Below are 7168 nucleotides of genomic sequence, written 5' to 3'. Positions count from 1 at the left end.
TGATTTTTGTAGTTTTTTCTGTCCCTTTGTGACTGTATTAGTCATATTAGGACTAAGTCTAAATTGTTCCATGTCATAGATGGATAAAGTGAGTGGAGGGTAATGAACCCCTCGTGCCGACACCAAACTGTCTAAGTCATGTCGACATGAAATTCGAAATTCTAGAGAACCCAAACCACTTGTAAAAGGACATTTCCGATTGGTTATTTTCCAACTGAGTGATTCCAATCAATCCAATTGTATGTAATTATGATGTAAGAATATTTCTGAAATAATTGCTGCTCTGTCACAGACACGAAGACGATCTCTTCGAACGATTTCAGCTTTTAGATTTGCTTGCATATTTATTGCCTACAACCAAACATCAGTTTGGTTACATATAGCGAAGGGACGGGAGGAGCTAACGTTGCTTCACTACAATCCCGTTGCCTGTAAAAAAAAAGCATTTTGGTATTTATTTTAAATAGGCCAGTTTGGGGAGGAACGAAATACTCCAATCCTCATAAACTGTTAGAATTTCAGTGAAATTTAATAATAAAAAACTTTACTTATCTTTTTTTTCTAATACATAAAATAAAATAAGTTTCTTTATCTTTTTTTGCAGTCGATAGCTTTCTGTCTACAAAATTGATATTTGATTCTGGTTCGTCAGTTCTTTTGGTGAATTGTTGAATCATGATTTTAAGATTCGATAAAGCGTAATTCAATTAAATTGCTTTCAAAAAATGCGTTATCCAAGTTGAAATTATTTCAAATGGACGCTATCTTTAACAACAGAAACATCCTCTAGTTTCACTGACAGGAAAGTGATCTCTCTCTTTGAATGATACGGTTTTTAGATTTGCCTGCATGTTTATTATCTATAGCCAAACATCAGTTTGTTAAAATATGACGAAGTGTATGTGTGTGTGTGGGGGGGTACTATTCTACAATCTGTGTTTTATTACTTTTTTAAATTTACCTATTTTCGGAAGAAATGTTCCAACATTTATAAACTACTAGATGCAACCGAAAAAAGTCAGAGGCCACATCATCCAAAAACCTTTAAGAATGATATTTGAAAACTTTTAATAATGATCCTAACGGGAAGACCAAGAATATACATTTTTTTTCTAAATTCAAGAACTTTTTATTTTCCAATGAATTGAACTTTTTCACACACACACACACACACACACACACACACACACACAGAAATTATATATATATATATATATATATATATATATATATATATATATATATATATATATATATATCCTTTTTGTAAAAACGCTGGGATTTTCATTAGTTAGTTTAGAGTCCACAGAGTGAATGAGGTATTGTGGTAAATGTTGCCAGTCAAGAGTAAAGTCGCCAAAGACGCCATTTTTACTTTAGTTACAAAGACCCTGCAACACTCCCCTCCCCAGATCTTAAAGGGCCTTGTGCCTAAATTTGTTTTGTCTTTTGGAGATTTTACTTTTTTAAATTTTTTAATTTTATATTGGAATTTTTTTTAATTGTAATTTTTTCTTTAAACGAAATAAATTAAATATAAAGAATATACATTTTAGTTTCATGTAAGGCCTAAAAAAAGACATAATTTTTATTTTTATTTTACTTTTTTTTTTTACATTCTATCTTCGGTGATCGGAGATGCTATTTATTAAAAAGTAGAATAAAAAATGATAGCCTACTACGTATATTAAATTAGCGTATCTATATACTAATTTAATGTGTGTAGTATGTTATCGCCTTCTAATCTGCTTTGTTATAAATAGGATCTCCCGATCAAATAATTTATAATCTACAAATCGTGACACACGTACGTGAATACATATATTAAAGATGCTATGGTATTAATATATAGATTAGAATCTCAGTGAATTTTAATTAAAATAAAAAAAAACTAAATATAATTTTTGTTTTCATGCCATTTAAAATTTTTAAACTTACTTTTTTATTTTACAAAGGAATCACCACTTATCAAAGTCCGGAGGCCACTCGAGGATAAGGATTAATGGGTATACATTAGTCAATGTGATTACAGTGTTTTTAACATAGGTATTGGGATTTTTGTAAGTTGGATTACATAGGGTATGGTTCATCAAGAACTTGTTTACATTGGACTTGAAGATAATCAGATTGAACTCACCTGAGAAGCAGGCCAACGGAAGAGAGTTTCACAGGCGTGCAGTTCTAAGAAAGAAGCTTAGCTCATGGAATCTACGTTGAAGTCTAAAAAAGAGTGTGGGGAAACTATTTGTGGTGGTTCTGGCTAGACGAGTGTTTTTCGTGAAAGTGTGTCGAAGGGGGACCACAGATTGAAGCTCAGACGAGCACCTGCCATAAAAATAACGATAAAGCAGAGAGAGTCTTGCAACGTCTCTTCTGTGGAAAAGAGATTGCAGGGAAGAGAAAGGGGTATCCCCCTCTAAGCTACGAAGTCTGTTTTGAACTCTGTCAAGGCAGGATAAGCAGCTTCTAACAGCTCCATCCCAGACGTGGCAACAGTACTCCATCGTTGGCCGTACGTGGCTTTTATATAGGTAGAGAATTGCACCAGGAGTGAGATAACTACTGGAGCGGTAGAAGGATCCTACCATTTTCCCAGCGACCTTGGCAACAGATTTGATATACGTGTTCCATTTCAGATAGGGAGTAAAGATCAAGCTCAGAAACTTATCAAAACATGAAGCCTCCCCAAGACGAGAGCCATTCATTTCAATTGATGCCAGATGGGCATCAGAGCGTTGATGATGTAAAGATAGAAGCTTGGTTTTAGGTGCATTAAAAGTAACTAGCCACATCGTTTCCCATTTTACCATGCGCTCAAGATCAGAGGCGAGAGAATCAGAGAGAACTGACTACTTCTCTATTTAACACAGATTCCAGTAACTTACTCATGACGCACATGAGACATTGGCCTGTACTGAGAGGGAGATGAACGATCACCTGAATTCTTAAATACAGGGCATACTGATGAGATTTTCCATGGGGTTGGCATTTCTCCTTAAGACAACGTTTAAATAACTTTGTAAGTATAAACGCTAGTTCTGGTCGAAGTTTTTTGAGCACTATAATTGGAATGCCATCAGGGCCAGTTGCTTTACTGGAATCGAAGTTTTTGATTAGCTTGGCAACATCATGTACAGATATTTATATGTCACATAGCATGTTTTTAGTTACATGAGGAAATGCTGGGGGTTGATGGCTTTGATCGTTAAGGATAAAATTAGCTGCAAAGTTCAGGATTCTGTTTGCTATTTGCCAAAACTAATGGGAACCAAGCCGCTGCTCAGCTACTTTGGACTTGATGGACTGAGCGTACAACTCTCTCGTGTTCTTTATCACTTTTTTACAGTGGTTGCTGGCGGTCCTGAAAGCAGCTTTAGTTTCAGTACATCCATTACGTTGGAAGCAGTGGAAAAAGTGATTTCTGTGCACAATGGCAGCAGCACATTCTGGAAAGAACCATGGTTGGCTATAAGGTTTTTGCTGGAACTTTCTCGAGGGTATGAATCGTTCTATGCCTACAATTAACCCTTCTGTCAGGTCTGATGCTATAGAGGACACATCCTTTTTAAACATGGAACGCAGAAGTAGATCTGATATAAATGTACGGAAGATCTCTCAGTCAGCCATAGAATATTGATATACTGTACGATGGAGAGGTACGTCTGGGGACCTATTATATTTCGTTTTTATCTTAACTGATACAACAGAATGGTCGGAAGATCAACATAGCTCAGGGCAAGTTGTGAGTAAAGTGTCTAGGAGACTTGCATACTGGCCGTCAGTGTCTTGTTCTTAAAATAAGGAATCTGTCATGTGAACCATATACGCATGTGCATTCGTGAAAAAATTTGATGACGTCACGTACCCAATTTTCAATTTTGATCCTTTAGCAGCCCTTTTTTCGGATGAAAACCTATTAAAAAGTTTTGTATATGTCTGAATACCCTATTTACCAAATTTCAAGTTTGTAGATAAAAAATTCGTCGAGTATATAGGTTGAGAAGTGTCCTCACATACACGCACACATTCTCACTTTTATAGATATACTAACAGGCCGCCTGGCGTTGCCTAATCGTAAAATATGTATAAATATTATATTGTAATTAATACAGATGTCTTATTTATTATAAACAGAAATACCATAAATATTAAACGTTACATTAAATTCCTTAAAAAAAAATGAATTAAAAAACGAAAGAAACTGAGACATGTGCATGCGAGTATTATGTGTTTTTTCTAAACAGTTTACTTCTTGTAAGTAAAAAAATACTCAAGCTGAGATCGAAACCAAAACCTAAAGACAGAGTTAAGTACTATAACCTTTACACCATCTTGACCCCACTTTCAGAGAGTGTTTTTATACCAACTCATACTTAACATGAGGAAGTTTTACGACCGCGCATGCGTAGTCGTGAAACAGTTAAAGACAGATAAAAATCCGGTAGCCTCCCATGTGCCAATTTTTCAATTTTGACCCCTTAGCATCCCTTTTTTCCGGATGAAAACAGATTATAAAGTTTTCCACGTGTCTGAATAACCTATATACAAAATTTCAAGTGTGTAGATTAAAAATTCGTTGAGTATATAGGTTGAGAAGTTTCCTCACACATGTTGTTCGCTTAAAACTACGGTAGCACAAATTGATCACTATTTTGACATTTGGTTACTTCGTGAACGTTATTTTGAAATACTGTGTGTACAAAAACGTCAAATATAGTTAACGTTTAGTGCTGTCATAGTTTAATACAAACGCAAGGAAGATGGCAAAATCCAAAATCATGACATGTAATGCAGTCACGTCAAACTGGTGAGTATGTGGGTTACAAGATTCTAATGGGATTCGCTTGTGACTAATTGAAGTCGTTTGATTAAATTGTTTCAGGATATTATTTTACTTTTTTCAATCATTTCTCTTGGTAGCATACCTTACATTGCACTAAGTTTTATTCATGTGCCTCTTTTGCTTGTGATATTGCTAAAAATATGGTATTGCTAAAATGCAGTATTGTTAAGAATGTGGTATTGCTAAAAATTAAATATTGCTAAAACGCGGTATTGCTAAGAATGTGGTGTCGCTAAAAATTAAATATTGCTAAAACGCGGTATTGCTAAGAATGTGGTATTGCTAAAAATTAAATATTGCTAAAACGCGGTATTGCTAAGAATGTGGTGTTGCTAAAAATTAAATATTGCTAAAATGCGGTATTGCTAAAAATGCGATATTGCTAAAAATGCGCTATCACTAAAATATGGTGTTGCTAAAAATATGCTATTGATAAAATGTGGCATTGATAAAAATACAATATTGATAAAGATGCAGTAATAGAAAAAAATGTAGTATTGATAAAATGCAGTGTTGAAAAAATGTGGTATTGAAAAAATGTGCCATTACTAAAAATGTGATATCGCTAAATATGCAGTATTGCAAAATATGTGGTATTGATAAAAATGAGGTATGGTAAAAATACAGAATGGATAAAAATGTGGTATTAATAAAAATGCAGTATTGATAAACATGTAGTAATGTTAAAAATGAATTATGGCCCCAAAATGTAGTATTACTAAAAATGTGGTATATAAAAATGTGATATTGCCAAAAAAATGAGGTATTGCAGAAAATTCAGTATTGTTAAAAATCTGGCACTGCTAAAATTTCAGTATTGATAAAAATGTGGTATTGATAAAAATATGGTATCAATAAAAATGAAGTAGTGCTAAAAATTCAGTATTGATTAAAAAGTGGTATTGATAAAACTTTAATAATTGATAAAATGCAGTGTTGATAAAAATACAGTGTGGATAAAAATGTGGTATACTTAAAAATATACTATTGATAAAAATGTGATCTTTTTAAAAATGTGGTATTTATAAAAATGTTGTATTGATAAAAATGTCGTATTGATAAAAATGTGGTATCGATAAATATATTTTATCGATAAAAATGTGAGATTTCTTAAAATGTGGTATTGCAAAAAAAAAATGCCGCATTGCTCCAATGTGCTATTAATAAAAATGTGGTATTGCTAAAAATGTAGTATTGCTAAAAATACTGTATTGCTAAAAATGCAGTATTGTTAAAAATAAAGTATTGTTAAAAATGCAGTATTGTTAAAAATGAAATATTGTTAAAAATGTAGCATTGATAAAAATGTGGTATCACTAAAAATGCAGGATTGATAAAACTGCAGTATTGATAAAGATGCCGTATTACTAAAAATTCAGTTTTGTAAAAAATGTGGTATTGATAAAAATGTTATATTGATAAAAAATTTTATTGCTAAAAATGTGGTATTGCTAAAAATGCGGTATTGCTAAAAATGCAATATTTATAAAAATGCGGTATTACTAAAAATACGGCATTGATAAAAATGTGGTATTACTAAAAATGCGGTATTGCTAAAAATGTGGTATTACCAAAAATGCAATATTTATAAAAATGTGATATTAATAAAAGTGTGGTATCGATAAAAATGGAGTAGCAGTAAAAATGCAGTTTAGATAAACATACGGTATTGATAACAATGTGGTATCATTAAAATTGTGATATTGATAAAAAAAAAATGCGATATTGATAAAAATAGCGTAACGATAAATATACGGTATCCAGTTTTTTAAACAGGCACAGGGATGCAACATTGCGGCGATGGAACTGGGATTGGAGCCTAGTTGACAAAGTGGGACCTATTAGATTGAAAACCCTTTTTTTTGGGGGGGGGACCCTATCCAAGAGGGAGAGACTAGTGGTAGATGTACCAGCCCAGATGTGGCAAAAATTGTATGTTGTATATGAGTGTGCTTGCATAACAGAGATGCACATTTTGAGCATATCATTAAACAACTGGATTATCTAAGAAATCCCTAAGAAAGGCTGGTAGAAGGAAAACGAAAATAAGGAAAGCTGTGCAAAGACTTGTGTGACAACGTCTCTGTGTGATTACAACTAAGTTTGCATCAATTTCATTATGTAACAAAAAGAAAAAGCAAAGAAAATACTCAGAATCAATGAAAAATATTTTCTCATGTCAGTTATGCAATCTGGTCTAACCAGAAATAGCGAAAGATAATAATAAAAAAAAAAATTGAACAACGATAAAAGACTGTTGAACATCCATAACTAACATTTGGTGGACAAGTCAAGTATAGGCTGAAATTCCCCCCCCCCCATATT

At 33.0% G+C, this 7168-nt stretch overlaps 1 protein-coding gene across 4 annotated transcripts in view; it reads right to left on the bottom strand.

The window, feature by feature from the left end:
- LOC145242528 (protocadherin gamma-B6-like) overlaps positions 1-7168 on the bottom strand; it is a 428989-nt gene that overhangs the window by 129951 nt on the left and 291870 nt on the right. The gene's annotated exons all lie outside the window — the stretch shown is intronic.

Source organism: Euprymna scolopes, chromosome 21 (assembly GCF_053919585.1).
Source record: "Euprymna scolopes isolate OS-2025 chromosome 21, ASM5391958v1, whole genome shotgun sequence".
Lineage (NCBI taxonomy): Eukaryota > Metazoa > Mollusca > Cephalopoda > Sepiida > Sepiolidae > Euprymna > Euprymna scolopes.
The sequence above is the reverse complement of the archived record's forward strand: the minus strand, read 5'-3'. Positions and strand labels throughout refer to the sequence as shown.